The sequence below is a fragment of the Myiozetetes cayanensis genome, unplaced genomic scaffold, assembly GCF_022539395.1.
Source record: "Myiozetetes cayanensis isolate MyiCay16 unplaced genomic scaffold, myiCay2020 scf9, whole genome shotgun sequence".
NCBI classification, from domain to species: domain Eukaryota; kingdom Metazoa; phylum Chordata; class Aves; order Passeriformes; family Tyrannidae; genus Myiozetetes; species Myiozetetes cayanensis.
Window position 1 is genome coordinate 16,831,371 of NW_026088185.1, and position 25,301 is coordinate 16,856,671.

The window sequence follows — 25,301 nt, forward strand, 5'->3', positions numbered from 1 at the left end:
GTAATCTTTGCCTCCCTGGATGATCATTAACCTTGTGAACGATTGCTGAAGATGTGTGCTGGGCACAACCTCTGCTGACAGAGGGAGTGTTTGCTGCAGCTTGGTTTATCTTTAGTTTGAATTCCCAGCTCTCAGCCCTTGGGGGGAGTCAGGTTAGGTCCCTGCTCACGATGAGATAAGCTGCAGCATCGTGGTGCCTGGAATTTAATTTGGGAGCCTGTGAGTGGCACTAAAACTGACAGAACAATCCTCTTAGAGCAGCATGTGGTTGAATCTTAGCATTAAAAATAAACATCAAGTAATAAGATTCACGGTGAGCATCCACAGTATCTTTATTCAGCTTCCCCAAGGCAGATCTGGGTCTTGGCCTCCTGATTCCCCTTATGTGTGTGCCAGGGTGAGTGCATGCACACGTGTGCCTGCCTGCTTGCTTCTCCAGCTCTCTTCACACCTACCAATATTTTCCTTCCTCTTCTCCAGAAAAAGTTTTGAAATAATTTATTCAAAATTTTTCACTTGTGATGGCTTAATTTGTCTTATAGGCATAGCAAATCTTCTGCCTTCCCATCACTCTGAGTCTTGATGAACTACTTGTGTCTCAAAAGATGTGACACCAGGCAAAACTAAATGCTAATAAACTTCCCTTCTTAGGTTGCAGATTCCGGGCATTGTACTCTGACTCTCCAAACAGAAGGTTCTCCAAGCATCAATAAGCACACTTATTCTTTTTTTTTTTCTTGCTTTGCTTTGAATACTTAGACTGTACCAGCCTCTATTTTCAGTTCCTAGATCACCTTTGTGATACATTTCTCTTGTAAAGCACTTGTTTACTAGTAACATCCTCTGTTACCAGTATCCATCTACTAAAAGAGTACCCTTACCTACATGTAGACTATTTCTTCTCAGTTACTACTGTCCTTTTGCCACGTCAGTACCTGATAAACTAGTAGCTTTGGAGATTTCAAGTGTTCTGTTACGGTCACAGATAATTTGCTGTCAATGTGTAAGTATGTGTTGTCTAATGATTTCTCATTTACAGCACTGTAGTCTCTCCCTGCAATCTTAACACTAAACTCTCCTCTCTCCTGCATGGGTAGAACCAGCAGCCCCAGAGAGACGTGACCCTGGTTAATACTCATGCAACCCACACATGCATCTCTGCTGCCTCATTGCCTTAAACAGGCACATTTCAGCTCTGAGCTTCAACTAACAATTCTCATGATAAGTAAAAGAAGAAGCAGGCCTCACACACTCATTGCTAAATTTCTCTAATAAGTATAAAAAGTAATGACATGGAAACAACACAGTGCTGAAGTAAGCAGACTTTATTTAAATGAAGGTAGACCAGAAGCCACTGGGTGAGAAGGTGTTGCTTTTATAGTGATAGTACCCTAAGCAGTTAACTAGTCCCTCTTTTTGCTGCCATATTCTTGCTACTAAAGCTGCTTTTGTTTAATTTGAGCATGTTGATAACACTCTATTTATGTCCTTAATAGAATAGCTTTCTGGATCATCTCCATCTTTTTCATTCTGTTTCTCTTTCCAATTTTTAATCTATGTGACAGTTACCTTTCCCCTTCCCACCCCTTTAGCTCACCTTCAGCTACTCTCTACTGTGCCATGGATATGCTGCTCTCAGAGATGCAGTCATCTTCAAATCTTTCCCCTCTGGTACTTTGCTCTTCGAAAGACCTAACCTTTCTGAGGAGGTTATTTGAGTTTTTAAAGTCCATTACCTTGTGCCAAGGGAGCAGTTTCACCTCTGTGTGAGTCTGTAATCAGAACAGGCTGCTGCTCTCCATCATCACCAGACAGCTCAGCTGAACCCAATGTCCTTATTCTGTCTATTCAGCCAGTAGGATCTTGGCTTTGTAAAATGGAGTTCAGCTAATCAAGAGAGAGAACAGAAAAATGACACTCACTGAACTCCAGATACTTGATTATGAGCTTGTGTGTGCCAGGTGTGATCATTCACCTGCCACGTGCTTGGGTCCTTCAGCCTCCTTCAGTTTGAGCTTTTAAAAAGTCAGGTTATTGTTTCAGGCAATTGTGAGATAATTTAAGTACTCATTTTGTGCTCCAGGATATAAGTTGCTGCCAACCTCCTTGCTCTCCTTGCTGTGGTCATCTCTCCAGAGATGTGTGAAAGCAGTGTGAGTTTCATCAGCATGCTGACTCAGCAGTTCCTGTTTCCACAGCTGAAGCAAACCACAGCAGGTAGGGGCAAGAGAGAGTACGAATAACACAGGACCCGCAAAGTGCATGAACACTATGCTGCTAGTGGAGAAAGGGAGCACATTATCTCCCTGATAGTTTAACACATCAGAAATACTTTTGACTTTGGACACTTTTAGAAGGTTGCTCTCCTTGAATCCAGTCACAAGACCTCACCTTCTCATATGTTTACTAGTGCTAGATAAAGTCTAGCACAGCCTCCAGGCCCCTAGGCATGCTTCTGGGTATAAATTTTCTCCCTCTTTTTCTTTTAAAAACTGTGAAACCAAAACAAAGTCTCCTAAGCTTCTCTCAGCTGAATGTTGCACAGACAGACTTCTAACAAAACTCTGGAGTACTTTCTCTCTGGAAATCAAGTCCCAACCACAGAAAGGGCAATCGTGCACTGCTTTGAAAAAGATTCTCTAAAATAAATATACTTCAGTCCCTGATAAAGTGTAAAAGACTGACACAGCTATGAAAAAAATCCAACTTCCAGGCAAGCATTTCCGTGCTCACTGCAAGAGTCCTGCCGAGTACCCCTGGCTGTAGATGGGTTGTCTACAGCAAGGACAGAACAATTTCATTGTTACCATGGACAGGCCAGCCTGACCAGCAGGAAACAGTCCAAAGGAATTCATAGGCTACTGTGAACAGTACATAATACAGTGATAATGGGCCACTCAGTGGACTCCCCATAGAGGGACAACTGTTTCCTAGCAAGAGTGGTCACCGTTTCCTGTCATCCCAGCACAGATTTCCCATTGCAGCACATCTTCCCAAGTTCTAACAGCCAGATCTGTATCAGTGTGTGCTTCTTATCCCATACGGAGCCTGGAATGAACACATCACATGGTATTTCTCTGGTACGTAAACAAGAGGAAGCTGTTTGCCTCTAAGTGACTTTTCAGCTAACCAATGACCCAAATGCAGTATGCTGTGCTTGGGAACCTCATGTGGATTTGTGACCCTCTTTAGAGAGTTTTGGGTCTGTAAAGACAATAAACACAGACTACCTGCAGTTTTACTATTTGGGAGCACCATAATTTTTGCTCTACACTGTGTGCATGGGTCAGAAAGGGGTACACATAAAAAAAATTTTACCAGTTTTTGTGTTTGTCTTGCAATGCTCCAACCATGCAGTGACACAGGAACAGAGAAATGACCTATACAAAAGCCTGGCAAGGTTTCCAACGTAACGCTGAAGGCTGATCAGTAATGCCATTGCTCTTATGACAGCATGTCACACCATAATGCTGTGCCTTTAGGCAACTGCTCATCTCCTGGTGGAAACATGAAAGTAAATTGCAGCAGGTTAGCTTAGTACACGGGTTACTCAGTCTTTGACCTTGCTGGAACATGTTGCTACAAGTGAATGAAGAGCATATTTAAATTTTTTAGGACACCTGTCCCTAACATTCATATATTTTAGATAACAGTATTATATAGCTGCTGGACTGCACCCTGCCCATGCATGGAGTAAACAAAAAACATCCCAACACCTCCAAAATGTAAAATCCTACAGAGACAAAAACATGTGAGATCAATGTGTTGGCTCAAATAGACACTAAGGACACAGCTCTTGCCCTTCAACCCTTGCTTCTTATATGCACAAGCTACTCCATTACATATACTTTGGGCATTTTTCCATTCAAAACCTCAGTGCTGGACCCAAAAAGATTAACAGAAATTTTGTTTCTAGAAAACTTAGTCAAGCTGAGAGGGGAAAGGGAGCAGACTTGATTGGTTCTCTGGTAAAGCAATCTCTGTGTGAGTTAATTGAGGAATGAAGCACAAATACCTTCTGGGGCATCATGTAGAGAGGGGTAATTGACCTTCCTACATCTCAGTATACTGCAAACCTTAACAGAGAAAAAGCAAGTACCTCTTTCCCACTGTTTTATTACGTTTCTGCTCCACTCTGTGTGTCTCTGCCTGCTGCCTTGCCATTCCCCAGGCTCCACTACCCCTTCCCTGCTGGCTGCCATCAAGGCCATCGGAGGCAGGTAGGGAAAACGAGAGTTTTGTGGCCGAGTGGAGCCGCGTGAGCAGGGCTGAGAGGAGCCCTGTGCCCAGCCTGAGGGCGGGCGGCTGTCCCGGAGCAGGGCAGGGGCTGGGGCTGTCCCTGCGGAGCAGGGGAGCCCAGCGCATCACTGCCCTCCGGCGCTCCCGAACAAGGGGGCAGCGGCGGCCAAGAGGGCACGGAAGGCAGGAGCTGCCCCTATGGGTGAGGCCATGACCGGGAAACCGGTGAGGGTCTGAACGGGACGAGTCCCCGAAAGAGCTCCCAAAGTCACGGTTCAGGCCGTTGGCACTTGGGGACCTGGACCCGTCTCCTTGTAAGGGGGGGCTACCTCTGTAACTCTGACCGGTGTGATCTCCCACTGGGCACAGGAGGAGCGCGGCTGCGGGCGGGGCACGGCCACCACCAGGCTCCCTCGCTGCCCGGGCGGGACCACCCTGCGGGAGCCTCCCCGGGCCGAGGGGCACAGCGCCGGGGGTGGGGGGCAGGGGGCGGGCACCCCCCCTCGGGGGCCCGGCCGGGCCCGGGGCATGTGCGGCGGCGCGGGAGAGGCGCCCCAGAGCCGCGGCGCCGCTTCCTGCCGCTATAAATAGCCGCCCGGCCCAACATGTCCCGGCCGCCGCAGCGGCTGCAGCGCCCGCGGGGCTCGCCGTGCCCTCCCGCCGCCTCGCCCTCACGGAGCGCGGTAAGGGGGCTGGGGACCCCACGGGGCTCCGCTGCCCGGAGCCGGCGGGGCGGGGATCTCCGGGGCGGGCGGGGCCCTGGCGGCAACCGCGCTGGGGCGGCTCGGCTTCCCCGGCCCCGCGGGACCAGCGCCCTCCGGGTACAAGGGTCGGGAGCCGAGTCTCGCTTCGTGCCTGTCTGCTCTTTCTCTCTTTTCTTCCAGACTGCTCTGTCTTGGGCTGGACGCGTTCCTCCTGCCTCCCAAAGCCGTGCTGGCAGGCTGGGATCCCTGCCCGCTTCCCCCGGGGTTGGGTGCGTGCCCGCGGTGCGGGCGGCGGTGGCCTCCGAGCGCAGCCCCCGGCCCCTCTTGGCAGCTCGGACCGTGCCTCTGCCCGGGCAGAGGAGGTGGCTCATGGCATCCTTGGCCATCCCTGCTGAGGCACAGCCGCGGCTGTGGAATCCCGGCTGGCATGGCAGGGTAGGGAGAGCCACACTGGGGCTGTGTCACACGCTGGAGCCGTGGCACACACCGCTGCCCGCACATGTGGCACCCACGCAGGGCATGGTTTTATTTGGTCACACACTCATGCAGGTGTTTGTGTGGCAGCCTTCCTCTCTCAAGTGCTTTCATGTGCAGCGAATGTTAAGGTGGACCTTGTAAGCTTGGCTTTCTGGTAGAGTCAACAAAGCAGGTCTCTACCCTCCGAGTACTCTTGGGGGCTTTTGAAAGGAATCAATTTTGGGAACAGTAAATAGTCTTCAAGTTTTAGTTTGTCTTCCCTTTGTTTGCTTCTGCTACTCTAATGGCTGTGCTTCATCTTTTAACTAGCAGCTCCTGCAAATCAGGATTGTATGCCTCCTCGGAGAGTTGGTGTTCCTCAGCAGCTACCATGTATCCTACCTGAGCCTCCTCTTTAAAACAAAAGTGATACAGCAATTGTCTCTGGCAATAAGGTGTGCTTGTTCAGGAACCCACCGTGAGGTGCTTCTAAATTGCTCCTTTACTGTTGAAGTGCTTTCTCATAGACAGGGCTGTAATAAGCAGCTGTTCTCAGTTGTCTTGACCTCCAGAGAGTGGGCAGCGTGCTCCTTGTTCACACCCTTTTTAATTCTGTCCTTCTACTTTCCCCTCTGTTTCATCTGTCCGTTACCTTTTCCAAGCCCAGCTTGTGAGGACAGTGCAGAGACCCAAGAGGCCATCTGAAAAGAAGAAGTCCTCTCTTAGGACCTGTTTAGCCTCTGTATGTTATCCCCAGTGTGCCCTGCAGTGAAGGCAAGAGGGATGGCAGTGCTGCCCTGGAGGGACGTGCTCTGGCAGTGTACCTTTTCAAGTGCTGTGAAGCACGAGGCAAGCTGAGCTGGCGTGTACTTTCCCCTCTGCTGTGAGGGGAAGGAGCATAGGAGGAGGAAATACAGCTGTTCCAGAGCACTTCTGCCCCATGTGCAGCGGGAGCACGTGAGGGGAGGACACGCAGAAAGGGAGAATCAGGAAGAGAATATGAGAGAGAATCGGGGCGGGGAGTAGAGGAAAGCTACAAATGGAGAGGAAAAGCTTTTTATACGTGCACAAATGTTATTTAAAGACCTGTTTAGCTAGGGAAGAGCAAATATCCTAAAATTGAGATTGTATCTCTTGAATCCCTGTTATTGTTCCTCCAGAAAGCACTGCTTTTCATTCCTTAAGAATTATGTGTCTGTCTATCTCACTCTTCTAGGCTCTTCAGCATCCTCTGACCTCAAGCTGAGCAGGACGTTGCCCTTAGCATCTGCCTGTCAAATGTGTAGTTCTCCATGTTGTACATGAGATGATTATTTCCATAGTTGGTCAAGGAAAGTTTCCAAGGAATGTGAAGCAAGAGGCATGCCAGTTCCTCTGACTGGCCTTGACTGGAGTGCAAGTTTTTTGGGGCAGGGGACTGTGCCCTGGAGGCTGTGGTTATTCTACATGTTACCCTTGTCAGCTTAGGGGTTCCTGCCTCTGCTTCTGTCCCTCCCACACTTCTCTTATGTCTTATTGCTGCTCACCTGTTCCTCCTAATGCTGTGGCAGCTGCTTCAGCCTCTCCCAGTTATTTGTGGGGTTGTGCTGTAAAAAGTGAATTGCTGAAAAGACAGAAATCTGGGTAGGAGGAAAAGGAGAGAGCAGCTACTGCTCTGTCTGTATAGAAGTCCCCTCTCAGCCCTGTGCTGACTCTCCCCTGCCTCCTGCTTTGAGATCCCTCACCCCAACTAATAGGAATTAAAACAGTTGAAGCTCTCTAGCTGAGTCCTAACTAGTGCTGCTGCCTTGCTATTTCTACTGAAATTACATGATTAACTCTCTCCAGCATTAGTTTACTCTTTAAATGGCATCAGGTAGCAAGGTACTGTGTTTGGCAACTGCATTGCTACAAGACTACTAAAACTTTCTCTTTTTTTTTTTTTTTCCTAAGAAAAACAGAGTTATCACAAAATTGCAGCAGGGCTTCAGTGCTTTTACCTGTATAGTACAGTCAGAATTGAAAATGTGCATCTAGAGAAAGATATTTGCTATAGAAGGAGCAATTTCCCACCTGTGACAACAGGTATGATTTTTATATCTGATGACCTCCAGATCCTGAAAAGGCCACTGAGGAGGATGAGAAATGCTAATCCATTTGTGAAGGGAGTGTGCTGCAGAACTGCTCTCTATTACCTACACTGCTGAAAGTTCTAACAGCTATGTAATCTGCCTTGCTTGTATCAACACAAAGCTCCTTTGGAGGGAGAAAAGTGTATGTTGGTGTTGTCTGACAATTGTGAATGAAGACAGAAATACATAGGCTTCCTTTGGAGACACATATATTGTTTTTGGTGTACATGTACAGTTTAGTAAAATGTCTTTATGCAACAGCATTGAGAAGTATTCTGTGCCTTTAACTACATTGAATCTCCACATGGTTAATGGACTTATGTGTCGAAACCATAAAAAATAGTGATGCAACAGAGAGGAGGAGTTCTTTAAAGTTTATGCTTTTGCCAAGGTAACCATATCTGAATTGTGACTTCTTTACAACAGTGAAGTGTTATCAAAATTCAAATTTAATTAAATGCTTTTGTGTTCTTTCTACTGATTTCTCTTATTCTTGGCTCCTATGTGAACCCTTTCTCCTTTTCTTCATGTGGTGCACTCTGAGACTCGGTCTGTGGGATCCCTTAGTCAACAAGAGACTGACTGTCTTGGTTCAAAATCATTGGTACTGGCTGTATTTGAGTAGGGCTGGGGAGACCAGTCTTTGTAAGGTGAGATAGTTAAGTTCTGGGATAGTAGAAGAGATTTTGATAGTACCAGAGAAGAGGAAACTGAAAGTAGCCACAAATCATCAAGGCAGCTGCCTGTCCTGTGTGCAGTTAACACCTACTTGTTTAGCTCCTTATTTCAAAAATTGATGTGAAAATCTGTTATTGAAAAATAACTGCTGAACTGTTAGTTGGCAAATAGCCCAGAAAAGGCATTATTAAAAACTAAATTTAATAAAGATGTCTAGAATTATTTTGTGTGCTTGTGGTGACCAGTATGATAGTGTAGTGCTCTCACGTAGCATCACTACATATGTGCTTATGTCTGGGTATCTGAAGAGGAGGAAGAAGAACATAATGAACTGTTTACTATGTTAGTACTCTGTTGTGATTCTCTGTGAGGGCTCTGTCACTGCTGCTGAGCTGAGAGTGAAATCTGAATAGTAAAAAGATTTTTTTTTTTTTCAGTGGAAATAACCCTGAACATCAAAGCCCTGAAAGATACTGGGGTCACTCTTTAGTCTTGCAAGCGCACAAGTCTGCACGAGCAGCTGTCCTTGGGCTTCATCCAACACAGTTCTCAAAGATCAGTCAAGACTGTCTCTAAGGCTGGACACGCAAGTGGTGGGGGAGCAGTTTCGTCTAAATCTGAGAGATCAAAGGAGTTCAGAATAGAAAGTTTTTCCTTATTCCTGGAAGGAGATAAGCGGGAAGCACAAGGAGTAGTTTGAGAGTCTGTTTTGTAACACTTAACTCAGCCATAACCTCATGAGTGTTCTTCATTTGCATCCATTTACACATGAGTATGCTCTGGAGTTAAAATGTATAGTTTTGTAACTCCTCAAACTACTAATATAGTAGAAGCAAAAGTTTCTAAGATATAATGTGTTTGTGTGGCACCTCATCTTTAATCTCCTAAGTGTATGTGTGTGTGTAGCTTCTGCCATTTCCTTCTTGTAACAAAGTCCATGAGAAGGACCCTTCTGTCTACCAGTGCATGCTTTCATGAGGGAGCTCTCTTTCTCGTTTGAGCTAAAGCTGAGTATGTATCTCCTGCTGAAGAAACTACAGGATATTATTTAATGGGAAGTAATACAGAGGTTAAAATAAATGCTCTTAGCAGTTCAGTGAGCCTGAAATAGCTTGTGCATGTTTCTCTTGTGATAAGTTCAGCAAGTGGGGTGATCCCCTCTTCTTCCCTCTCTTTAATATTTTTGGTGAATGCTGTGCTTGAGTGCTGAAATCCTCTTGCCATGAAGAGCAAGCAGTGTGGAGCAGGCTTCTCTGTATTTTCCTGGCCCCTGACCTAACAGGACCAGAAGTGAACCCTAAGAAGAAATTGCATTCCTCCGCATTGTCCTGCTTCCTACAAAAATTGCCAGTAAGGTCCTTGGTAGGGAGGGTAGCTAACCACTGAAACTGGCTGACCATAGAGATTGTGGAGTTTCTGTTGCTGGAGATGGTCTGAAAACTGGACTGGATAAGGCTTAAGCAATCTGCTCTAAGCCAGGTTAGCCTTGCTCTGAACTAGATGAGATCCAGCAGTTCCTTCCAGCTGGCTGTAGGCTGTGTTTTTGCATTACTGGAAAAGCATGGCTGCTTTTGTCTGTGCCCAGAACATGTGGGAATAAAAGTGGTCTTAAAACATCTGAAAATGGCTTTGAGAAGTCTGAATGAAGACTTCAAAAATTGGAGTCCATAAAGGAGCATAGTGTAAGGAAGTAATTTTGCCCAAAGTCTCATAGCAGCAGGTCAGTAATAGTGATGGGAGAGGATCAGAAATCTCCTGACTGGCAGACTAGTGCCTTAGTACCTAAAAGATTCTGTCTTTAAACGTAAAACTATCTCCTTTCCCTACTCAACTATTTTCAGATCACTTGGCAACAGAGACTACTCTTACCCACTGACAGATCCTATTCCTTTTTTTCCTGTTCTTGCTTTTTCTGTCATGTTCATAGGCAGTTTTAGTACTAAAGAACAATTTAGTGCACTGATTTTTTTTTTTCCTTTTCCCCGGGAAACCTAGAAAATCAGATCTGGAAAAGAATTTGGTGAAATAAAGACAAGAACTGCAAAGGAAATTTTTAGAAAATGATGTTATTCCCAGTTAGTTGCACAACAATTAATCTCTTATTTTTTGAGAGGAAAAGAGCAGAGAAAGCTGTACACTGAATCCAAGTTTGAATCTCTCTTTGTTTAAAACAACTCACTTGAAAACTTTTAAAAATCTGCAAGTTGAGAAGAACACAGATCAGCATTTTAAAGAGTATCATGGAAGGAGTTAAGCTGTGAGTTAACTGCATCTGTGTTTCAAATCCAAATGCTATGAACAAGGCACCATTCAGATCTTCAGTTATAAGTTATGCTGAATTCGTTATGCTGTGTTTGTTTGAATTCTGTCGAGAGGAGAAAAAGAAAAGCATGTCAGATGGAAAAAAAATCATTACTCTTGTTTTAGTAGCTTGTTTTTTAAGTGATGAAGTAGGATTCTCTTTTTTTTGTCTAGCACTTACGCAGATCATCTGCTAATTATTAGCAGCTGTGGAACTATGGAGTTGCATAAGGATAACTAAAAGTCAGTGGAGCCTTGCATCATTCAGCAGATCTACCCATTGCTTGTTCTCCACAATAACAGATCGGTTTTGTAGCTCACTTGACACAAGTCCCTAAATGTTAAGAGGGCATCAGTAGGCGTGGCAAGCTGGGAAATCCTATAAGTCATAGAAATTAGGTAGGATAATGCATTATTTTATTGTTGCCACAACCTGTTGTCCACTTATACTTGTGCATTGATGTTCTGTGAAGAGAGCTGTGTGTCAGAGTAATGCCCTGTAACAGCTGAGCCTGCCAGCTACATAAAGCTGATTTGTCTGGGCAGCTTTGCTTGGGAGATAGGTATGGGTGTTATGCTTGGCTCCAGTGGAAGTAAGGCAAGTGTGAGTGTTCACAAATGCATCCCAAATTAGCCATGCTCAGTGATATGGCTGAATACAACAGTCTCTTTTAAGCATTAGAGAAGGCCTCTTTACAATGGGAGCACGTGTAGAGCTGAGAACTTGGAATTTTTTGGGAAAGGAAATATCTACAGTGCATACGTGAGTGTGCTGATAGGGGCAGCCCAAGGCTGGCAGGTCCAGCCTCTGCCCACAGGTTTATGATAAGTGGCTCAGCACGGGGCAGGATTTGGTTAGCAGTGGCAGTTTCTTCATGCTGAACCTGAGGGTATAGAGAACTTAAAAGTCAGGACCACAGGAGATTAAATTACAGAATATGTAATTAATTTTCTGATCCAGACTCTGGTTTTCTGGTTTTGCTTTAAGGTTATTTTTTTCATCTTGTCTTCTCTTTTGCTGGTTTAAAGATCTCCTTAGGCAAAAGAGACTGGGAAAGAGTGAGTGCAGTGTTGTCAAATATGCAAAATACAATCCTTAAAATACTTATTCTCGAGAATTAAGAATGAGTTTCAGCAGATAGTGTCCCTTTAGACCAGTCCATGCACCTATGGCTCTGAGCTGTGGTCTGGCCCCTTTCTCAAGAACTGAAAGAGGAGTTTGCCTGAGCTTCCATTTTTTCCCCAACTCTTTTGTGGTTTTTTTTTTTCCCCCCCTTTATTTTCCCCTTCCTCCCAGCACCCCCCCATATAATTTTGTAGAGCAATGATATGAACAGTTAAGTGAGAACTGCTGCCTTCAATTAGATTAGGGGTGTCTCTGCTATTTCTGCTGGGAGCAACAGGCAGTGCCTCATTGGCTCACCTCACTGTCAGGCTGAAAATGTGGGACCTTTAGCTGACCTCAAATTACCCTGGTCCCTGAGGAAAGCTGTGGGTGCTTGGAGGTAGCTTGCAACTCCAGCTAAAGTAGCATTCCAGAGGTGTTTGGGTGGCATTAATCAGGAACCTTCCTTTTATGAGTAGTCTAAACAGGATGATAACTGTGTTTGTAATTAGCGTCAGCTCTGTAGCTGTTTAACAGAAGGACATGGAGGACAGAAAGTATTTGGTGGGGAGAAGGGAAGGATTGCTTATTCTCCCCACACTTCCTACCTGAGGAAAGGTTCCTCAGCTAGTGATTCAAGGATACTTTGATGCTCTTTTGGATCCATTTGACTTGCAGTTTGGCAAACAAGGACAGCATCAGCCATGCAGTACTGAGCTCTACAATTCTCTCTTCAATTTGCTCCAACTCATCAGTCCTCCTAGGACTGTCACATCATTCACTGCTCTGCTAATGTTCTGGTTTACCCAATGTTGCCTGATCTACTTTGCTTAAATATTTCCAAAACTGTTTTTCTGGCATGGAGATGCAAAACAGAATTTTCACAAAAACCACTTGCTCCTTTGTATTTTTCATATGGTCATATGTCTTACCTTTGATTTTAAGACCACTGAGATAGGGAGCAATGCCCAGTAGAAATACATTTTCTATTCCAGTGGGATGAAATGAAATATCAAATTATAGCAATGAGGTGGTAAGGAAGGTATGCAAGTATGATCATTTCAGTTTTAGGGAGAATGCCATTCAACTAAAGCTGCAAAGGCAACACCTACCAGTATATCATAATTTCTGTCTGCAGGTTGCATTTTTAAACCACTCCAGACTAATACTACTTTGAAACAGAGAGAAAGATATTCCTTAAAAGTACAACTTTTTCTAGCGATAGTTCTGATGGCATCTTGGAACCTGAAACTCTCAAATGGCAGCAGACAACCCCAAAACTTTGTTTTAATAGTAGGCAGAAGCAAATCATAAAAAAATTTATTCTCCCTTGGAACTTCCTCCTGGATTTTCAAATAAGTTCTGCATTTGATCTTATTATGTGGCTTAGGGAGGGACAGAAAAATTATTTCATGTAGAATTTACTTTAAACAGTTTATTCATAATTGAATTGATTAATGTCCCTTGGGTGTAAATGAACAGCTCATGTTCTTATCCCATTTAAAGTTAAAACTAGAAGCATCTTACTCTGAGGAGTTGCTGCCTACTTATACTTACTTGTACCCTTAGGTGGAAGTAGAGCAATATTTATTTCTTCATTTATTGGTTATCCTTTTCCTAGCAGCTCTCCACAGGATCAGTGTCTCAAAGTTTTATTATAGCTTTTTCTTTTTTTTTTCATGTGTGCATCCTTTAAAAAGTGTGCATGCTGGCTGGTGTCAAGAGGAAGACAAATTAACTTGAGCTGCTATAGGGAACTAGAAAATTAAGTGTTCCATAACTGACAAACAGCTTGAGATGACTGGACAAGTTCCCTCTTTATTCATCTAAAATGTGCCAGTTGTTTAGCAGAACATCCCTGATAATGCGAGTGAATTGCAGGGTAAAACACAGTTGGACGTCATCATGTGCAGTACTTAAATGAGAACACTGAGAGATTTTTGTGCTTCCAAGGGAAAGAATTGTCATTGTTTTCTTCTGGTTTGTGTCACTTTAGAAGTTCCCCAAGAAAGTTTCCTCTTAGGAAGAATAGTGGAGTTTATAGTAAGAGTGGTATATGACTGTTCTCTTTTGTTTAGACTGAAAGCTTTTATTCTTCTCAAAAATATGTTTGTTCACTGTTCACTCACTAATCAGCAATATTGAGGAGGCCTTAAAGAAACCGTGGTAATTATATCATGTGATGTTTGCTCCAGGCCATCCACTGTGACATATGGATAGAAGCAAATGCATATAGAATCAAAAAAACCTGCAAGAAGGGAAAATGTAAAAAAAGATAGTGTATTTTCATTTTAATCCCTTTATAGAGAGAAAAAGAAATGTCCCACTGCTGTTTCTTATTGAGGTTTTATGCCCTAGGAAGTGAGAACAGAGGTACACTAAAAATTACTCTGGACTAGCAAAAGTCTGGTAGGTACAACCCTGGCCTTGATGTAAGTTTGCTGTGAAGGATCTGTGCTGAGATGAGGCCAGTGGAGCAGGATTGCTCCAGATAAGGTCAGGGCAGCATTTCCTAGGGCTTTTCTCCGGGCTTTTTTTGTTAGGCTTCTGGAGGTGCCCCCTCTGTTCTGTGGTAGACACTGGTGCTTATTTTTGGAAATCAGCATCCTAAAGGCAGGATCACTCTTCTGCTCTAAAGCTCCAGTGTCCTTGACATATCTTGTTTTTTAAAGATTTGCAGGATTACAGTGATGTGATTGTAGGGGGGAGGGGAAAAAACAGATTGTTTGCAGGCATGTTTGGTGTAGAAACTCTTGGTTCTGTCCAGTGACATTGTCACAAATTGCAGTTTCAGTTTCTGTATTTGACTCTGGCACATCCAGGTTCTGGTTTCTTCATTTCTCAATGGATCATATGACCCCTGGTATCACTGTTATCTTCTGTAATGTACATCAGTTCAGGATCTCAGACCCTGTCACTAAGGAATACTGTCTGGTATAGGACAAGTATAAAATGAGGGAATTTTTAAATAGTTCTTAAGGGCATTGGAATGGAATGGGCTGCCCAGGGAGGTGATAGATTCTCTGTCCCTGGAGGTATTTAAGAAGAGAGACTGGATGTGGCACTTAATGCCATAGTCCAGTAACTGTGGTGGTAGTAGATCAAGGGTTGGACTTGATGATCTCAGAGGTCCTTTCTAACCCATCTGATTCTGTGATTCTATGATATAATTACAGAAATAGCCTCATGGACAACCAAGTGTCTTCAAAACCAGAATTTCCCAAAGCGAAGCAAAGTGCCAGCTTTGGCATTAGAAGTTGAGAGAACAGTTCTTGTCCCATTTAGTAGCAAACCTCCCGAAGTTAAGTGTCACAAAGTTTACTTGAATCCAAACTAGTAACATCATGAAACTTTAAGTAGGTATATACAGCCTGTCTCACAGCTGGTGCAGCCGAGCCCCTGCTGGCACAATGTAGCATCAGGGAAGCAGGTGAAAGAACACCTTTAGGCTCCTGCAGTGTGTGGGGTTGCTTTGAGGCTTTGTTGATGAGAGCCAAAGAGTATCAACTCTCAGTTCATCCTCTGTAAAGAACTATGATGTTTCTACTGGGACTTGGCCCACAGAGCAGCTGAAACTATTGGGCTCTACCAAAGTACCCAACTGTGACTAATCTTTTCTCCTACCCCAAGGGGCCCATGCCTACAGGATCCCTCTTACTCTGGGGCAGCTGTGATTTTTTTCAGGCTGAGTAGGACGGGTTTTGGAGGTCCTTGCTATTTTCATCTGCACTGTTCTCTTAGGTCACTGCTATGGTGCAGCGTCTCAGGAGAGCCAGCCAGCTTTGCTGAATAGTCTAGAAATTGAACTGCAAGGCATTTCTGCTCTGTTAGCAGCACTTGCTTCAAACTACACAGCTGGGGTTTTCTGTTGTGCATAGGTAACACCCTTGGAGCCATAAGCCATATACTTTACTTTTTTCTGTTCTCTGCTGGGTACTTGGCCTTTTGCTAGTGGGAGAGGAAAGAAGAAACAAAACATATGTAGAGTGGGACGCCTACAGATGATTCCAAGGTCAGTTATAGTTGTGTCAGACTTCTGCTAATGAGAGAGACCTGTTGCCAAGCTGTTCGGAGTCTGAATATCACACCACTGCCTCTACTTTCAAACTCAACCTTCACATTTGGGTTATCCTGATTGTCAGTTCCCAAGCATGTTATGGGAACTTGCATATCCAAGGCATGAGAAACCCAGTTCCTTTTATTTGTCTAGTTGTGGGCACAGCAGGACTTTTGAGGTAGAGGTGTTGCTTTATATCTTGTGAGTGCTGTCTCCTGGTAACTGATGCAGTTTCAGTAGTTGATGAAAACAGATTTTGATGAATGTCAGTATAGGGCACTTTATTTCTAAATCACCAGTTTATCTCTAAGCCAGGTGAGCTGTTACTAAACAGTGCTTTCTGTCAGGCTTAGCATAGTCTAATGAGTTGGTAATGGGTCAATGAGTTGGTAATGCCAGACCTGCAAGACAGAAGTTCCTACTCAAAATGGCATTGAATGACTTCCATGCAGAAAGCCATCATGAAGTAGTCAGATTGTCCACAAGGTTGGAAACTGTTCCCTTATGGCTAATTGGGTAATCCTTTTGGACCAGGGTCAACACTTGGCATAGTGATATGAGCAGTCTCACTTAGATGTGTCCTAATGGAGCTACCCCTCATGTGCAAGTGAGGTGTAGGATTTCACAACAGAGATGAATTTTTTTTTTCACCATCTAAGGAAACAGAGAATGTTAGTCTCCAAGGCTGATCTGGATGCTTTTCATGGACTCTGCAAATTCTCTGTCACTTTAACTACTGCTCTCCTAATTCGTAGTAATTGCATAGATAATTAAATTATAATGTGGTATATAGTGTATATACATATTCATATACTGAGCCTCTCTTTCTCCACTATATTCTTGGGAGAATATAGTTGTCAATAAATATTAATGAAACAAAAACACATGACCTGATCTTGCTCACCTTACTTGGGCATATTTCAAATCAGTGTGGGATTGCTGGCACTCGTACCTAAGCAAAGAATAAAAGATTTCATCCATTATACAACAGAGAAGCTGATTTTATTTTATAATCACCCAGCAAGTATGCACAGACTCCCATCTGTGGCTATATTTGGCATCCAGTTATTCCTGATGTGGAATATATATATACCACCCATGGGAAGAATGCAAGAAGTGGACTAAAGTTCCCAAAGATTGGGACTTACTTTACCTTTAAAAAAAATTACAAGCGCATGAGCTTTCAATAGGAGATTGAGAATGTAAACGGGAAGTAAACTAAACAGCAGTAACAGCTCTTGCCAGTGAATATTGATTATGTGACTTTAATACATACACAATGTTTGTGTAGCTTTAAAATGTTGTGGTGGTCATGATTTCTAAAGTGTAGATTTGTTTAGCTTTATTTGCATATACATATCTGTATCTGTGTATACCTATGTACACAAATGCTGAGATTTGACTATAAAATATTTCTCAGATTCAGGTGTGATCAGTTGTTTTCTACTGAAATAACCAAGTATATAAAAATTCTTCACCAAATATTCATATCTGCAATTTGAACATGTTCAGATTCATGCAAATAACCTGCTTATGTATTGAAAAAAGGTACTTGAAGCCTGGGCATGCTATTAGCAAAGTATAACAGAAAAACAGCTGCTCTAGGAAAAACAGCTAGGCAGATTTTACTGGGCAAAGAGTATTGAAAATACCCTTTGGAAAGATAGCACACATTAATTCTTATGTTGATGGACCTGCTGAGTAACACCATAGGGTCAAAGAGAAACTGTGTCTCAAGCTTATTTTATGAAAAAGCGACAATCTAAGAAATTAGGTTTTATGTGAAAATAAGCATTGGAAACTACAACCAGTGCTGTTCCTTTTATAAAACTTCCTTTGGTTCCTGAGAATATATTAAGGTTATTAGAAACATCTATGATGATATGAAGAGACTTCCAAAATACAGAGTTCTCCTTTTAGAAATGGCTTATACTATATATATATATATATAATGTATTCTGTGCAGAACTCTTCTTCAGGAGTCTGTTAATGTGTGTATCATAGGAGCAGGGAGGGCAAGTAACTTGGAGAATAAGGTTTGTCAGTTCAGTGGTTTTCACTCAAGTCAAGAAATACATAAGCATTTCTAGGCATAGTACATTTTCTTAGGAATGGCTTTTATTTATGTGGTTGTCCTCTTAAAGGATAATCTGTGGCTAAAACCAAGAGTGGCAGCTGAAAATGTAATGTGTTGTACACCCATAGCTGTGTAAACAATTTTGTCCCAGAATTTCTTGGGTTTTTGGTTTTTTCCCTGTTTTCAGACAGGACAGGAACAGTGTCAAAAAACTCGTTTTCACATATACATGCCTACAGAGGGGAATCTGCCAGAAAATTTTTGTCCGTCAGATCTTGTTCACATCCTGGATGAAGGACAAAATAGATTCTCTGTTTTATCTGGTATGATTTTCCCATCCCAAAGGAACATGTTAATATTTCATCATTTTGAAGAAATATAGTGGGCAACATTAAATATTTACATCACTCCGAAGTCACACAGATGCCACCAGGATACCTAGCTCTACATCACACATGCTCTAATTCACCTCAAACACCCACTGTTTACTAATCTTCAGCCCCCGTCTGTGCCGATAATGAGAGAGAGGAAATGGAAACAGCAGGGATTATATGCTACTGAGCAGTCCCAGTTTCCATGCCTGGTTGTAATTCTTTCAACAAACTTGCCGACTGCGCTCCTGCTTTGAAGTTTGAACACCTCTGTATTAGTGTTTGGCTCTGGTGATTTGGCTAACAGATTTGGGGTTGGTTGGTTTATTTGTAACTGCACATTAGCAGTTCCACACTATGGCTTACTCTTGCACTCATCTCTGCCTGCTGAAAGTCAGGAGCAGTACAGATTGTTTTGCCTGAGAACTGATATGTTAATTTTTCATATTTGCTGGTGATGGGTACCAGATAGAAAACAGTCCCCACCATATCCACTATTCTCTGTGTGTGTGTGTGTGGTCATAGTCATATCAGTGAAGGGGGGGGGATTTCCACGTAATGAATAAATGGGGACCATTTTTGTAAGGCAAGAGGTATATTGAATGCTGGGTTTCAGCATGCCCTGTTAGCCTGGATCACCTTGTCCAGTATACTCAGATGTATGGATGTAGGGTAGTGCAAGTTTCTAATCTAAACCAAAAATCTCAGAGCTCGTGATTGCCTTTTTATCCCGACAGCACAGGACAAGCTTATCATTTGTGCAGATAGCTTTACAGCAGTGTCTGTTAACATCCTTGTGTAGCTTATCTGTTAGGCCACTGTGCAAGTTGTTATTGCTGCTGGGGCGGTCCTTTATTCATAAATCAAACACTATTTGATCTTACAGCAAGGGAGGGGAAGTCAGGTTATGGTTTTTAAAACAACTTGTGCCATCTGCAGGGTTACTAGCACATGCCTCCATGAAGTACCCAGGTGTACATAAAGAAGAGCTTCAGGTATGCTTTCTAGTCAGAAGCCAAAGAGAGGGGTTTGCCTTGTGTATATATAAGGTGAGACATAGCATTAGTTGCAAGTCATTGGCTTACACAAGATTACTGCTGGGAATCCCTGTTAAAACTTTGCTACTCTGGAAGGTGCTAGCCAACAGATTCCTCATCTGTGACAAGGATAGAGAAATAAGTGGTTTGTTCACAGAGCATAGAATTTATCAGCCTTCATATGTTTCTCTTCATGTCTTAATGGTCCATAGTCAGAGCTGGCCGATGCTTTGGTGTCTGTGGTGACTCAGCAAACCCTGCTGTGTGAGACCCCTGTGGACACGGTGGGTCTCCCCAGTGTCACACAGCTGCATCTGCTGTGCCTGCAGTGCTTTCTCCACGGCCCCACTGAAAGGCGTGGTGAGGTGCTGCTGTGCTCTGAACTTGGCTGAAGCAACACCCTGGGAGGCTGTTTTGCTTGGGCACAGATTAAAAGTGATTGGGAGACTGCTGCAAGCTACCTGCTGGGCGAACAAATTCCTCCCATCTTGAACAACCCCCAGTGTCTGGGGGTGATATAAAAGTAGATTGGCCCCACCAGCAGCTCCAAGCACAGCTTTGGCACAGCCCAATATATGTGACTAGATCCTCACACAGAGGTTGACACATTAAAAGTGACTTTGTAAACGCAGCCCCTTCTTAAAACAGAGATAAATAACCCTTCTCTTGTGAGGGATCCCGGCTGTCTGTGGGAGCTGTCTGTGCTCCTGTGGGAGCAGGTGGGGGAGGACAAAGAAGCAGTGTGCTGAGAGCAAGCATGGCCACTTCCTGAACTCTTCAACTTCCCCTCAGCGCCTCTGAAGCTCAGGGTCTGGTGTATCATGTCTCTGCGTGCCTACTGAGGGGAAAATGCTTAAGCTGCATGAACCTTACAGTGCTCTTTAGTGTCTTCCAGTGTAAATAATACCGTGGCCATTTGGCCCAAAACCTTCGCTGGGGGCAGAGCAGGTGCATCTGCAGACGTACTTGCACAAGCACTCCTATTACAGCTGCAGGAGCTCAGATGTCTGTGCACAAGTAGGGGGGTATGTGTATGCTCTCAAGGTATCTCATGTGAAAGCATCCATTTTGTGGACTAGTTTTGGTGTTTTTTTCCATCATGAACATATTTCCTTTTGTGTGGGTATCCTTTGCATGTTTACCCATAAAATACTTGCATATCTTGTTAGCTGGGTGAGATTTGTTCAATACTTAGCTGCTGCTCTGTGAAATCCTATTGTTGCTACCTCTTTGCCAGAGCTCACTACTCCCACATCTTTGTGGGATCCTCAAAACCATTGCCACTTCATTTCTAATGGGATTAGCCAGATTATTTTAACCCACGGATAAAAATTATTGGAGCTAGTTTGGCTCGTTTGATAGTAGTAAACTAGCAAGCAGTGGTAGGAAGCCCTGAGGCAGCAGCTAGGAATGTAATCCCTGATCGGTGGTCACCGTGAGGCTGCTCACAACATTGATGTCTTGATCTGGCACAGGTTAATTTAAAAGATGACATTTTAGTGGAAACCTCTTAATTTATGTAGAAATTAAATAGAATGCATCAATTTATGGGCAGAGAAGCAGTTCCCATTGGCTTAGGTCTCTCACTATAGAGAGTGGTTTTGTGTTACAGCCTGGGTAGTGGCTTCTTGCTAACACTTATTCCCTCATGCCCTAGAGTGAGGAAAAAAAAACAAAAGCAAACTAATCACCCTTTGACCACTAGATCAGTTCCTCAATGTGGTCGATGGCACAGGCTGTGGAACCACTGTGCCAACACACCTGAGATAGCTGTGGCGTGTGGTGCGAGAACCAAATGATGTTGGCAGGACAGCCATGAATGAGTGTTGCTGCCAAAAACTTTGCATCCCAAACATACAGCATTGCTGTCTGCTTATTTGCTCTCTTCCTACCTTCAGGGTCTTCAGTTTCACACTTAGGCAGCTAAACCCAGTCTGTGCTCCAGCACAGATGTTTGCGCTCAGTCTGTAAGGGAACCCCTCTGGCTTTGTAACCCACTGCCTTCACACAGTCCTTGCCAGGCTGATCAGTGCCCCAGGCACTGGATGTTGTTATTTCGGCCCTCACTAAATAAAGGGATGTTTAATTTATCTCCACCCCTTCCATTAGCCTAATTGAAGAGTGTTTAACGTGTTCCACAAGGAACACCTTTGAGCAGAACAGTATCTCCTTGCTGACCCTGGTAAGTCCATTCTGCTTCTCCTCTGATATGGTAGCCTCCAAACTTTATCTTCAGGCTGTGTCAGTATTTCTGGTGTTGGTGCTACTTAGGATTAGATTGCCTTTCCAAAATTCACATGACTTTAAAATAAATATGATAAAGCAACACCTATTGACTAGTCCTGTAAACATACTACCCTAATCCAGGACTTTAATGTCCTTCCTTTTGTGACATAAATTCAGGCCTGTTCGTCCCTGCACTAGATAACAGTATATGGATTCACACTGTTACAACTGAGAAAACACTACTCTTCTGAAGATGTGAACTACTTTTCATAGGCCTCAAACTTCTGTTTGCTGTATTCAAAGGAAATTATTTCTGAAAATTGCTGATAACTCCATCTGTTTGAATTCATCAATTCATTACCACTATGAAAATTTGATAAACAAATATCCTTAAAGTGAAGTTTCCCACACTTGCAGTGTAATTACATTCTCCACTACTGTATTTGTTTCCTCTCTAAAAGAAGGAGGTGGGACACTGAGCGTACTGTAACAGAATCACATTTAGCATTGGGTATTAATATAAAGAAATAGTACAGAAAGGTCCATTGAATCATGGAGTGATTCAGAAGGCAGTAGAGGAGGGCTCTCTGGCTATGCAAAAATGTCAGTGGTTCAGCATTAGATCAGAAATTTCTTAAACATGCTGTGAGGGACAGTTACTTGTTTCATCTGATTTTAAAGCATAAGCAAAGGGAGTCTAGCAAGGTGCGGTGAGGAAGTGTGGTGTCACATGCCACTCTACAGGAAACAAGACCGAAGCTGCTGAGGAAGTTCAGAACTGGGTGACCTCCAACGGATTCAAATAGCACAGGTTAGTTCTCTTAAAACATCTCTTTAACTGTCCTACGGGAGTTCTGAATGTGTATTTTCACTGATGTTTGGTGGCAGTGGATAAGGAGTGGTCTCTATGGCAGTTGCATTAGCAGGTAGTAAACAACTGGGGCTTTCAGAGCAGAATGGTACAGGGCAAAAATAGGAAGCTCATTTGTGAGGTAGCTTGGTTTGTGAGAAGCTTGGAGCCTGCCTTGCAATACAACAGCAGTGTGGACCTGAGTCACGTTAGATGTCTGAATGAAATCTTCTCTATCTTGTTAAGACTTTCATATTAAGTAAATGGTCTGAATTTTTAATAGAAGTGTTCAGTGAATAAATACCAGAAAGCAGTTTTCCAAGCACAGGTTAAAACCACTGACTATGGTGAAAACTTCACTTTGTTTTGGCTGTACCGAGTAGCTGTTCTCTTTGATTTTACTGGTGTAGTCTCTTGTTAAGGTTTTCTCTTATTCCTGTGATTTCTGCTGAGGAATTCCATCATGGCTTTTCTGTGCTGGAGGGTTTTGACTTGGGAACACACTGTATCCGGAATAATATGGCACTTGATTGGTTCTGGAGAACTTGGGAGCTCTCAGAAGGAGACTGTTTGAAGGGATGCATGTTCTGTACTCCTGTGCAAAAATATAATTTTTACTTTTAAATTACTAGGGGATTGTGTTTAATTATAAATCTTCAATGCAAAGTTGGAATGAAAGTTACAAAGAAAATAACCGTAATGATGATAAAGTGCAGAATATAGCAGCAATACTGCACAGAATATGGACTAAAACTAAATCCTGACATGGGGCCCAAGGATGCTGGGGGGAAGACGAGGTGACAGCCACACAGGACTCAGGCGATGGTGGCAGGTGCCCCCCCTGCTCAGGCAAGGTCACAACCTGTCAGGCAGGGGGGCTTGTAGAGTGGCAGTGGCAGCAATCTAGCACAAAATGCAGCTGCTGGGGATGACAGTGCTGTAACAAGGGCATGGCAGATGTTAAAATCAGAGATTTGAGTGCCAGGAAAGTGTTCCTAAAACTGCCCATACTTCTTCCCAAGTATTTTTAAGAACATTTCTGGTTTTATGTAGAAAACCAGACTAAGCTGCACAGCTCTCTCAGCCTCCTCATCCCACCCAGTACGTTCATCCTGTTCTCGGCGTAGAAACATCTGCATAAGATGGACGCAGTGGCTCCAGACAGACCAGGCTGCACAAGCAGGAAAGTACTCGCCTCCTCCCACACGTGGAATTGGATGCTGCATCTGGCCCTGCTGTGGGGCACTGAGGGCCTGGGCGAGATGGGAATAGCGAGGCTCTGTTTCTGGGCAGTTAACAGATCTGTGGCTCGGCACTGACAGCTTGCTCTCATGTTTCAGGCTTTGGGGTTTTACACACAGAGAAGGCTTTGGCCTTAGCTGGGCTGCTCTGCTTCTGTAAAACCAGCAAGTTTTCAGAGCGCCAAAGTTCTGCCCCAAAGCAGCCTTTCTGATGTATTAGGGTTTATAGCCTTCACCAGAGCGCTGTTTAACTAGGAATGTGATTTAAAAGCAATTTAGTAAAATCCCACTGCAGACATTTTCATTTCAGTCTAATCCTGTCTTAGAGTGGCTCATCTCAAATAGATTAGGAGTTGTTTTAAGCTAAATATAATGGCTTGTAAATAATATATTTGAGCCTCCACGCAGAGGCTTGTGCCAGGCATTTGAAATTGAATTAAAAAATAAACCAACATACTTTCCTAAATAAATAAACCCTAACACTTCTACTCTGCTACCAGGAGTGAACACAGGCAACCAGGATTGAAAGAGCAGGAGTGGTTGTTGAAGAGGGAGGATTTCTGAATGGGCCCTTTCCACCAGCTTATATTATGAAAACGAGAGAAAGAATGCTTCTTCCTCTAACAAATTAAAAATGAAATCTGCAAAAAGAGGAAAGGGAATAAAGAGCACAGACTAAACAAAATGAAATAAATATGCATTGGAATTAGAGAGAAGGTAACCAAAAAAGAAAATAGTAAAAAATGGAACCAGATGGGAACAAATTCTGTGCTCGGGGAAAAAATGCTGCTCTTCTGTTGAACTTCAGAAGGAGGAGAGGCTGTGTGCATGTGTTTGTGTGTATTCATAGCATCTATGGAAGAAAAATTAATTTTTCTCTATGATTTTTTTCATTGTTTATGTTTGGTTCTTTCCCTTGGGCAGTGTTAGTATAGAAGCTTTTAGGTTTGAGAGAACTTCAGTTAGATGAAAGCAACATTAAAGAATTCTGCAAATAAACAGAATAAACCACTCAATGCCACCTTACTCACTGGCCAGTTTTGCTCCCCAAAACTACTCGACTGCATTATTCTGTTGGTCTTGTGTCCACTGTGCACTTGGATCCACATCCACAGTATTCTACTCTCTGCAAGGGAAAAAGTAGGAGTTAAGATGTGCAACACCACCTAATGCAAACCTGAACTGCATGAGCCGGCTTCAGAGAGTTTATAGCAGGATCCCCTGGTAGGTTTCATTTTACCACATAGTGTATGCCAAGGTTTCATGGCAGTGAGGGACTGCAGTCTTGAGACTGGTTTCTAAATAGAAGTAAATCTGTAAAATGCTGAATGGTTACTGTTCTTATATTTAATTTTAAAATTACTGGATTGTTAAATACTTTTTTCTAATGCTAAATACATCAAATGGACAGGTGTATCTTTTGCTGGAACATTATTTGCAGCACATCTCTTGCTAGCTGTTCCCTCTACCTTCCTTGCCCCCACACGTGAATGCAAGTTCTGCAAGTCATTTCTGTAATTAGCTGTTAAAAGCATCTCGATGTTGAAGGAGTTTAATTTTACTTTTGTTTAATTGATTTTTTTTCAGCTCTTGCCTGCATTTTTCTCTAGCCTAAACTATAGAAACCTCCGTATTACAAAGCTAGTCATCAAACCACATCTCTTATGAGGAGTAACTGTAGTAGTGGATAATTCTGTTCAGTCTTACCATCATGTCCATCTGTGGGGTTTTTATGCTTTTCTGTTTTCTCTCCACCGTTTATATTGACTTTTACTATGCTATGCTGAAGTTGGGGGAATTATCTCAAATTTCTTTGAGAACAAATTGGGTCCTTTGACCTTAGGGACT

The 25,301-nt window shown here is 43.3% G+C and overlaps 1 protein-coding gene across 1 annotated transcript in view; it reads left to right on the forward strand.

The window, feature by feature from the left end:
- The first annotated feature begins 4,828 nt into the window (after positions 1–4,828).
- Positions 4,829–25,301, forward strand: part of WIPF1 (WAS/WASL interacting protein family member 1) — a 56,205-nt gene continuing 35,732 nt past the window's right edge. The window contains 1 exon segment of the mRNA XM_050340015.1: positions 4,829–4,922. The gene's annotated coding sequence lies outside the window, so the exon portion shown is untranslated.